Source organism: Numida meleagris, chromosome 10, assembly GCF_002078875.1.
Source record: "Numida meleagris isolate 19003 breed g44 Domestic line chromosome 10, NumMel1.0, whole genome shotgun sequence".
NCBI lineage: Eukaryota > Metazoa > Chordata > Aves > Galliformes > Numididae > Numida > Numida meleagris.
Genome location: NC_034418.1, coordinates 5400843 through 5412460, shown reverse-complemented (window position 1 = coordinate 5412460; position 11618 = coordinate 5400843). Strand labels below are relative to the sequence as shown.

Below are 11618 nucleotides of genomic sequence, written 5' to 3'. Positions count from 1 at the left end.
CTAACCTAGGATAAATGTGAAGAAGTACGCCTGTGTGAGGGTGTTGGTGTAGCTGTTTTTCAGCAGTCCAGGACTCAGGCAGAAAGGATTCCTGGCTCTCAATCCACACCAGTCCTAGCTGAAGCTCTTCCTAGCAAAGAAGCAGAAGGGATAAGGACACAGTTTAAGACTCCTCTTTGCTGCTCCAAAGGATACAAAAGTGCTTTGAATCACATCTACATGTTTTGCAGGTCTTTTTCTACCGCTGATGGGATGTAAATCATCCCTAGTGAAGAGAAAGAAAATGAGACCTGTGCCATCTGTGGTTTGGACAGTGTAAAAGATGCTGTTTAAACAAGATGAAAACAGAAACATTGAAAAGTACGTGAAAACTGCAAACTTTGTTGGCTAGCTCATGTTTTCATGGGTCACATGGCTCTCATTACAATGGGTTGCCATAACAACAAACAGCATTTGGTTGAAAGAGGTGCATAATGTAGCAAATAAATGCTTGGGACACAGTCTGTATAAAACTTCATCAAATATTCTCGTAAATCTCTGTTCTCAGCCTACTCAACAGAAATGGCCTGTGATGACAATCAACAGCAAACAGCTCAGGAAACATTTGTACTGAGCAAGTCTGGAATTGACCACAAGAATTCTGTTCAAAAACCTTTGGTAGCTTACAGCCTCCAAATGCTTCTAAGAATAGCCTTAAATGTGTAAACTCCAAGATGAAAGTTCAATTTTTTAGACAGATAATTTAGAGGTTAGTACCTTTTGTGTTTCCTCAGAACCCTGATTAACAAGTACAATTAGACCTGGGAATTAGCAGTTGGAGCTTTAACTCGTCTATTACATGTTAATACCCGGGGAATGCCCAAAGTGGTTTTCTGAAAATAAATAAAGAATACATTAAAAAAATTTGGTGTTCTCAACAATTATGGTCTTATAACTCTCTAGGGGAGAAATCATGTGTTTTTCACAAAGGCTTTGATTAGTCACAGAATTCACTAAATCTAGCTGAGCTTCTTATCTTTAAGACTAACACGCATCCTACATATATTTATGTCAACCCTCAAGCTACGGTGAAAGAAGCGTGAGTCTATAAATGAGGAGTTTCAAATGAAAGAGGTAGTTGAAGCATTTTGACCCTATTCAATCAAGGTCAGTTTTCCTCTGAATTATACCTGTTTCCTTGTCTAGCATTTTAGATACCTTCCAAGAGTCTAGTGACAGAGTTTATAAGTGGCATTCAACAATAAAGAAGAAAGAAAGCTGCTCACAAAACTCCTTTCCCCATGTGATAAAAAGCAGCGTTCCAGAGGAAGAGACAAAAGAATGCGTAGGTCCCAGATGAACGTGCCTATGGGAAAGGCGTGGTGAAAAGAGGCCAGCAGCTCCAGGAAAGAGGGACAGGAGGAAAGAGCACAGATCCGCTTTATGAGCCAGCAAATGATGGATGGCTAAATGCCCATTAAATGCAATACATACAATTGAGTTTGCATTGTAGAGATTATTAAAGGTTATTTTACTCTTAATTTTTTGTGGTAGGTGTTCTTACTCCCTCCTTACAGAAACCCTTGATTTTAACTTGCTAGATACTTCGATGCACTTGTCATACCCAACAGGGGATTTCAGCTTTTGGATGCCAGAAACCTTTCTGCTGATCAAAACACAGCTGTAATGGGCTTGCCTGATCTATTAATGGCTGCCACAACTCTGGGCTATGCCTGTCTGTACCTGTGAAAATAGATATAATTAATATAACAGATATCATATGTATATGCAAATCCAGACGGTAAAAGTGACTTAGAGTAAGACAAGGTTTTCATTTGCCAAATCAAATCAAGATACGTGAATCACTTACACATATGCAATCTGCTACTGGAATACTGCTTCTGCAGTAACATTAGCACACTCTTGATCTATTCTACTTTATATTAAGCTTGTTTTTTTAATGAAAGATCTTAAAACACAATTTTAAAAATGTATTTTAATTAGCTTTTTTCCCCAAGCTATCACCTCTCTGCAGCCTTTAAAAAGCTCTTTCCATTATTTCCCACAAGTTGCTTGGACTCATGATGACAGACCATGGGACCACATAAAGAGCCATTCAGTGCACAAGGATCTTAGGTTTTAAAACAATGAATGAGCAAATTTATATCCATTTTATATAAAATATTTTCTGTGTAAGACAAGAAACAGAATATTTTCTTATACATAATCTTTTTATCCATTACAGAAATGCATCAGCTTTACTAACAAATAACAGAGAGAGGCAATATCTTCAGTCTGCTTTGTGATATTAGTATATTCTGTATTACAATTTTATCTTCTTCACTTTTACATTTATTTCATCTTTAATGGGTCCAGATGCCTAGCCAAGAGCTCTTGACTTCAAGGATATACTTAACATCTGTATATTAACTGTCACATTGGGATAATAGGCTTAACTTCGATGCTTAAGTTAAATATCTGTTTGAGATCGTTGTCAAAAAAGATCCAAGCCCCTTGATTTTGAAAAATTAATGGAAATGGAAATTATCACTGTAGTGACACTGGAAAGACAGTAACGCTGCTTCGTCATCATCATACAAACATTGAGCATTATGGTTTTGCTCTTAGCATTTTTATTTGTGATAAGTTCCTTTACTTGTAATAAAATATACTGAACAAAAGTAGCTTAAAAGAGATTTTGAAGTTTTGATTTGCAATAATTGGTCCATTTTGAACCCTTTGTTTAATTTCTTTTCATACTGAGAGGGCAAAGAATTATTGTAGCTTTCACTATGAGCTCAAGAAGAACATTTTGGAAGACCACGCTTAAGTGCATGCAGATGGGTGTAAAATTAATTTTTCTTTAGGATTAAACCATCTGTAAGCAAAGTAACACAAAAAAAAAGAATTTTTTTTTCATAATCTTGGATAATTCCTAGGTTCCTCTCAGGAATCTCGACTGAACAATAGTTTATGTCACTGGTTAAGGTATTTCTGACTTCTAAACGCTTGTGAAAGTAGGAGATAATGTTTGTTTGCTTTCTTGTTTGCATGTATGAAGAAGAGAGAAAAAAAAGTAAATTCTTTTAGAAGCGAATGCCACAGGAGACAATTCCATCTGCCTGCCTGATCTAGCATTCTCAACTACATTTCTCAGTTTCTCCTGATTAATAATGCAGCTCTTCTCAGTTATATGCACAGTTTAAGTGCCGAACACATGCCACAAAAATAATGATTACAAATAATTACTGTAAGGGGTGAGCAAATAATGTCAGTTAGCTGATGTGATGAAGTTTATGTGACAACAATCCTCAGTTTTATGAAGTTGTTCATTTTTAAGCCTAAAATCCTTTCTGGTATCTTTTTAAAGTAATGATGTCACTTGACCACCTCAGTGAAGATCTCCATTATAATAAAGCAAAAATCCTTATGAATACTTATGAATTAATTACATCGCTTATTTCCTGAGGAAATTTTAAAAGAATTGCCAGCTACACTTTTAAAGTACACTTTAAAACTATACAGTTTTAAAACGACAATTTAAAACTACTTCTTAAACTACACTTTAAAAGTGTAGTGATAGGACAGGGGATAAACTTAGGGATATTTAAACTAAAAAAAAAGGGAGATTTAGATTAGATATAAGGAAGAAATTCTTTACTCAGACGGTGGTGAGGCACTGGAACAGGATGCCCAGGGAAGCTGTAGATGCCCCATCCCTGGAGGCATTCAAGGCCAGGCTGGATGGGACTTCGGGCAATGCAGTCTTGCAAAAAAAATGTCACTGCCTATGGTACAGAGTTGAAAGTAGATTGCTTTTAAGATCCCTTCCAACCCAAACCAAATTCTGTGATTCTATGAATCAAAGCGTTGGTGTGCACATGTACTTTGTTTCATATGTCAAATCAAACTGTGGTTCAGGACAGTACTTCAGCCTGTTGTTAACTCCAGGCTTATCAAACCTCTGTCTTACCAAATGACATGCCTAAATAAAGCTTAAATAATGTTCAGAATAGAAACGCTTTCCTGAACTGAGAGTTAAACTGAGGCATGCTCGTGTTCCACCACAGACGACAGAGCTACATGAGGAAGGAATATGTAGGTGAAAATAGGTCTGTGTGACACGAAAATATTTGGTGTCAGAATAGTACTTCTGAACTTGAATACCTACTAACTCAATTCTTGCTGCTTTAACATTAAGTTGTTCCTCTCAGGACTGTAATGTGTATTACTGTAATACTGAACTGTAGAAAATTGTTAGGATTTGAAAAAAATTTACATGCATTTAAAATGTAAATCATTTCACAACAGTGATTCTGACAGTTTTGAAGACCTTCTTTTCTTCTTGCTCTTTCCACACTAAGATGAACAGTTCAGCCAACTGAACATTGTTTTTGCATTTTGCCTGTGATTTTGTCCCCTTCTGCACCCCATCTTCATTGTAGAGAGAAAGAAAATCTATGAATCATGCCGCAGATCATTAGAAAATCTTTCAGTTTCACAGAAGCAAAATCCACAGGTCCAAGAAAATAAACATCAGCTCTCAACAAGCTTATGACAATTCACATCTACTTGCACAACACTCTATCAGAATTAGAGGTTCCTCTTCTAGTACAAAATTCGGTACAAAATCTTTGTTTACTCTCCCATCTACTGCTGTTCTTTCCATTCTGCCAGCTGGCCTGTGATAACCCCATGCCTGCAGACAGGGAGAGGAAGCTGGAGGCAGGAATGACCCAGAAGTCTTTCTGCAGACCTCATGAGCAGTGCTTCCACAGTCAAACACTTTCGGTGACAGAGATTAGTGCTTTGTTAAATTACAGACATAAGACAGGAAAATGACTTGGGAAGTCACAAGTCAAAAGGATGACAACTGTTTTTGTAAAACTCTTCAGTGGGTCACCAAACACAACTACCAAGTGACCACAGTTCTTAACTGGATATTAGCTGACCAAGATGTTTCTGCATATGCATTTAATGCTTCTTTTAACCCGTGAATTATTTTCTCAAAGCACACTCTTATCAGCTGTTAGCACACTGGGCAGAGTTGGAGGTCTGGCAGTAAAAAAAGCACTTTCACAATGTTGTAAGATAGTTCCTCCTGCCTGATGTCTCTCTAACGGGCAGTTCGGTGCAGCTGCTACAGCTTACAACTTTCTCATTTTCTTGCATAGCATCTTCACTAATTTTTCAGCAATAATTGTATCACTGCTGAAGTATGTCAGTCACTATCACCTCAAAAACAGACGAGGAATGGAAACAGACTTAAAATGCCCAGATGAAATAATAGCAATGCAAATGCTCTGTTTGGTCTTTGGAAAAAGGCTACAGTAGTACAGAAACGAAGACGGTGTTACAGCTCCCCTGCAATTGGTAGCTCAGTGGAGTTACACAAGTATATATGCTGTCTTGGAGTCCTGAAAAAGGAATCCAATTGGTACTTTCTGGTGAAGTAGTGAGCGTTTGGTCTGAGAACAGAATCCTCTTTGCACTCTGGAAAGTCAAAAATGTGTCCAGTTGTTACACACTGTATAAAATACTGTTTTGTACTGAGATTTTTGTTTTGTTTTCAGACTCAAATTTCAAAATATTGGACAAGTTCTGAAATCTGCTTGTAAAAATCCCCAAGTCACAAGCCAGCCAGATAAAAATCTGTTCACTGCAAAAAGGGAAGGGGGCAGGGTGGGGAAGGAAAAGTTTGTTGATAAGTTTGCTACACTATTAAAACACTCAACCACAGCCCGGAGCTCAAATTGACATTTATCTTCAGTTCCTATTTATTAGAATATATGAAAAATATTCAGCAAAATTACATCCTGCTTTTGAAGGATATGCACTCCAGCATTTAAGGTGTGAGGTTTCACCAGTTATTTAGGAATGCAGAAATGTGAGCAGATTGGATGAGTATTGGGCCAAAGAGAAAATAAAAACAGTTTGAAACAATGCTCGGTCCCATTTAAAGTTTCTCAAGGAAACGATCGTACTCCAACTAAGCAAATAAAATAACATAGGAGAAAATGGCCTTGGGAGAAATCACAAAGACAATTAACAAGACAAATCTAGGACTGCTTTGTCTTGTCTAAATCTATATAAAGAAGAATGGTCTGCAACTCACTCCGAAAGTGATGGGAACCCATGCTTCAAACACATGTCTTGAAACAATGTCGGAAATCTTGTTCCTCTTTTGGCTGCGGTTACAGATGCTTTCTCCAGACAGTGGGCTCGCTAGTTTCAATTGTCTGGAGTACTCAAAAATACATTTTCCCCGGAAGATCTGCATATATAATAAACATTAACTAAATCAAATGTCTTTCACTTCAGGATAAATACTTTCAAGAAGTCAGTTAGAGACACTAATAGTAAATTGCTATTAATTGGTTTTTCCAATCTACTTAGGTTGTACTAATGAACACAATCACTTCTAACATATTTATACGCCGAATAAACCCTGCCTCTCTCTGTACTCATCCAAAGGGCCCAAGATAAAACGTTCTGCTGCAAGAACACATGGGAACCACTGTGGGACAAGTGAATGATCCTGCTGGTTTTCTGTGTCTCTGAACTCTGTTAACTCAGGAAGAACCAGGAGAACCTCTCTGCTCTCACTGCTGGATAGCTGCCCTGAGTGGGGCCAACGTTGTAGCTTTTTCACCACAGAATATGTAAGTTACATAACACAGAAACTCTCAGCTCTGCAAAGCCAATGAAACCACATTTTCCTATAACTGCTACTTCCCCCTTTTGCACTTCACTCACTTGTGAAGGCTTGCTGAAAATTGTAGTAGATAGTATCTCTACAGACGGGAAAGTTTTTATTTTGCATGTGAACATTACCCAACACCAAAATGTCTCCATCCCTGATGGTACATTTCAGAGCATTATTAGGACAGCAGTCACGCTCATACTGCCCAGCTCCCTTGTGCTAAGCCCAGATATGGAGCAAAGGCAAGAATTAGAATCATGTCTGTACCATAGTTTGAAAACAATCACGTTAACTTCAGCAGTTTGAAGCTGGTTACTGGAAAAGCCCTAGTACAGCAGAGCAAAGTTCCCGGTAATTTCCTTCACCAAGATTTAAATACAACTGAAATGTAATCTAATTATTTTTAGAAAATTTCTGCTCTATTTTGCGTTATTTTTTGTAACAGCTCTGTGTACCTAAAGAAGCACAGCAGCAGGCTATGAGACCAAGATCTATCTGAGAAACCTGCATGCATCACAGAAAGCACATGATTCCACAACTCATTAAGTCTAATTTATGGCATATGTAATTAGGCACCTTTGAATTGAACCCAGGTCTCTAGAGATAATAACACTTAGAACTTATATAGGGCTTTTCATCTTCAAAGTGCTTTACAAACATTAACTAATTAACAACATAATAAGACATGAAAGGCCAATGTACTTACCCCTAGTGCTGCATAGCCTCTGTATAATTCAGATTTTAATGATTTTAAATGCAAGATGCAATCTGGATGCGCTAGGAGGATTTACTTGTTGTCCCCTTCCCAATCAGAAAACATGACTTCCATACCAAATATCTGAATATCCAGAGTATTTATCCGCTATTTATTGCTAAGTCAGAAGAAACAGCTCCAAAAATTGACGGAAGATAAGGAAGAGAGCACCTCAGAGCAGTCAATGAGAGTGTTTGAGTTTCCTGGGCTTTGGAGACGCAGTACAGGGGCCTAATGCAGCAATGGATTCCCTGAGAAGCCACTGCAAAAGATTTCTGGTACCACCGAACTCCATATACTTCCCAGGGTAAATCTGATAATAATTACACAAAGACTCAAGGGACTGGCTGTCCAGGGAGTATTTGCCTTTTTTTTTCTTTTTTTTTTTTAAAGCCTGTGTCAGTGATCATTTTCATAAGCTCGGGATGTTGACCACTGTCTGTGTATTCTGTGTATGTGCTTTGTTTACACATCACCCGTCCAAGAGCTAAAAAGACAATGAATATCATGGCAGAATCTCCTGACTCTCTTCAGACTGTGTCTGCCACTGTCCCCTTGGGGATTCCACTGTGACCAAAAATTGAGAATATGGGGACCAGTGGAAAAATACGCCAAGCACATGAGAGAGAACTGTGTGTATGCCCCTCCCTAACCCTGCACATAAGAATCCTCAGAAACAAAACCAAATTATTCAGCAGTGGTGACACAGGTGGAGCAGAAAGAGAAATTAAAGAAAACAAGACATATGATGGACCAGCAAACAATTTGTACATGGAAGCAGCAGGCTTTTGCTTTTACCCACAGGCAAGCAGTCCAGAACAGACCCCGAAAGGTAACAGTCTCACAATAGTAATGCTTACAACAGATCCTACCATAAACATAGGGTCTAATTAAAAGCATTACAATTTTTAAATGCAAATGTAGAATAGAACTGTCAAAATGTTTTATCCCTAAAGTGCGGATGCTAGCCTTCCCATACTTATTATATAGCACTACATTTTAATTTGCCTGGAGCAGAGCTGAATAAAGCAAGCATCACAAACACAATCAAATGGATATCTGAAAGTACTGCTCTTCACAATAGCCGTGTGTCTGAGCAGGGCTTCAAATGCTGATCAATTGATTACCAAAATCAAAGAATACATTTCCCAAATGAGCTTCTGCAAAAGCACTCAATGGCCCCAGAAAAGAGCATAAAGCTGCACAGAACAGCAGTGTTCTCTAAAATATTTACAAATGCAACTTTTTACTGCTTTCTTGTTTATAGCTTAGATCTGCACAGATCTAGAGTGAGGAATAAAGCACTTCTGATAAATCAATGGCTTGATTCAGTTTAAGTGTGGCAAATTCAGTTAAAAAAAGACAGAAAGAAAGTTAAAATGACCTAAAGGTATACATTAAATCGTATGGCAAATCACAGTCTCTCTGTTCAAATGACTTTTGAACCTTTAATAAAACTATGGCAAAATATATAAAACATTCTCTAATTGCAAACCACGTGTGAATATTCTAATCTCATAAGGCACAGTTCCCTATTTGTTTTCCTTAGAAATAAGACAGGACTATTTGTGCTTATTTGTCCCTCTGGAATTTTCTCCCAATATGACCAGTAAGAGGGCTACTAGATAGTCCTAGTAAGGATGAATAAAGGTGAGACGCTAGGCTTGGTTCAGAGCTTGTCTCAGACAGTTACTATTTGCTCAGCAGAGGCCTCTGTTGAGCTAACTACAGTTCACGAGAGCACTCATGGGTATTCTCTAGCTCCTCCCAGCACTGGCACAGCTGTTTTCTGGACTGACTAAACGCCAGCTGTAACTATCAGTGTCCCATTCGTCTTCCATCTCCAGTGAGCTGGTTCCTGCTGCTGTCCTATGTATTTTTCTTGTTTTATTTTTGATAAATGTCAATGAACTACCAAGAATAACTGCCCATCAAATACATCTGGTTTTCATTTAGCAAACTTAACCTGAAGAAATAGAATGAAAAAGGGAAAACTAATTTTTGAGCTGAAACGAACCTACTATTTACGTGAACTTCCACACATTTTATCCTTCATTCTGAATGCAAGTTCTCTCTCGTACCACTTCCTGCAGTAGCCTCATCTGTAGTGCTATGCTGTGCCAGTCTCACCATGAAAAAAGCCGTGTTGGGGTGCAGATTGGGCCATATGCTCCTCTACAGAGCAAAACCCAGAGCTGTTCAGAAACAAGTGCGCTCACAGCACCCTTACCCTTCATCATCCATCTCAATAAGAAGCATTTGTCCTGAAGGACGTGATGGGATTTTCTCTCCACTGTGTTAATGCTGTCCTACTCTGGAAATTTTGAGATAATTCCTTCAGGATCAAACATGTTTATGTTGATTAAAATTAAAAATTTGCTTGGAAAAAAATAGTAGTTAAAAAGTTTCTACCTTCAGAGCTTCTGACATTTGATATCGTGGGTCTGACTCCATTTGGATGCAGACTTTATAGTGCTTAATCTTTCCCATAAGGCACTGCTTCATTAAAGGGAAAAAAACAAACAAGCAAGCAAAACAATCCCACACTAGCAGTAATTCTTAAGAGTGTCAGAGATTACACTGGCCACAGAATTCTTCTCTTTTTGACACAAATACCTTTCTGCAGCATGCTTCTGTGCTGAAATCCTCCTGTGCGAGCAGACAGTACTCCAGGATTTATTACAACTTGAGTGAAGAAATATTTAGCCTTATGACAAGCAGGCAGTTGACTCTCCACCTGTGCCTTTCATTTCCAATTTAGAAACGCAGCATTACTGGAGGATGCTGACATGAAAAAAAAGAAGAGAAAAAGACAGAAGTGGTGACTGGTCAGTACTGACAGAGGAGCCAGAAACACAGGAGACAACAGCTTACAGGGCAGGGGTCTTTTCATTCTTATGTTTTTGCAGATAATTTCAGCTGAGCTGCGCTGCTTTCCACTTCAGTGAAACAAGATTTATCCCCTCCTGCATTACGGCAAGGAGAACTTGCAGCGATCACACTGATAGCACAGGAAGCTTCCCACCGTTTTGTATTTCCATGCCAAGGGAGATGTCACAGTGTCTGTCTCTCGCTGGCATTTGCTGTTTTTCTCCCGATGCTCACCAGGAACACCCACTGTTTCAGCAGTGGCTGGGTGGGACAAGGAACGTTTTATTCTGTGCTGTCCTCCCTTATGCAGTTAATGAGAGAATTGGGGTGGTAGGGCCTGTAATATTTTTCTTCCTGTGCTGTCATTCCCATACTGCACAGAGACCTGTCTTCCTCTCCTTTTGATCCTGCGCTGCCGTATCTCATCATTCTTCGGTATCTCAGTCAGCTCCTAAGAGAATCACAGCTCACTTAGTATTTGGAGGCACCAGGAGAATTTCTGCCCCTGGAACATTTTTAGGTCTGCTAATCAAATGAAGATCCACAAGGGTCTCACTGCAGGTGGTTATGGTATTGTTAATCTTACTTTAATTATGGAGAACTGAGGCACAGAGACATTGCTTGGACATCAAACCCAGTTTTCCCGTTCAACTCTTCAATGTTTATTCATTTTCTGATACTTTGCTTTTTGCTATAAAGTATTTGTATAACAAGTAGAACGATGACATCAAAGCCAAAAACAATTCACTGAAAACAACTAAATGAAAATATCTGTATAGAAAATTGCATTTCTTCTTCGAGATGATCATCTTTCAGTACAATGAGGCAAGATGAGGTTCTTCCTGTGCTAGCAGACTGCTGTAACTGCACGGTTAGTGAAGTGCTAATATTGATCATACAAGATGGAACAGGTTACACAGGCAATTGGTCAGGCAAAGCAGTGATGGCAGCGCATGGGATATTATGGATGGCTGATGTAGCTGAGGATATCTATCTTTCTGTCTATCTACCTATTTTTCAGGATGTCTATCATCATTGAACTTTGCTACTAAGGAACAATGGCAGCACTTAATCATCAATAGATTAATACTGCATATGCCATTAACTGGGGATTGGGTCAGATTTCCCTCGTTCGTACCTTTGCTGCTCTTTTTTCTTCCACAGTTGTGAGACAGTAGCATTTTCTCACAGACTGCATGTGTTGTTTTGGGACTTGTGTCAGTGGCAACAGCATAGCTCTGTGTGTCTGCCAGAGCTTGTTCAATTGAGCTCCTTTCCAGGAAAATAAAACAGCCAACTGATGAGACTTGT

General features: G+C 38.7%; 1 long non-coding RNA gene across 1 annotated transcript in view; it reads right to left on the bottom strand.

Annotated features, from left to right (window-relative positions):
* LOC110404384 overlaps positions 1 to 11618 on the bottom strand; it is a 68187-nt gene that overhangs the window by 15398 nt on the left and 41171 nt on the right. The window contains exons 5-8 of the long non-coding RNA XR_002442207.1: positions 10311 to 10758; positions 10053 to 10220; positions 6095 to 6253; positions 6 to 130 (exon numbers count right to left, since the gene is read on the bottom strand). This is a non-coding gene — a long non-coding RNA (uncharacterized LOC110404384). The remainder of the gene's footprint in view (positions 1 to 5; positions 131 to 6094; positions 6254 to 10052; positions 10221 to 10310; positions 10759 to 11618) is intronic.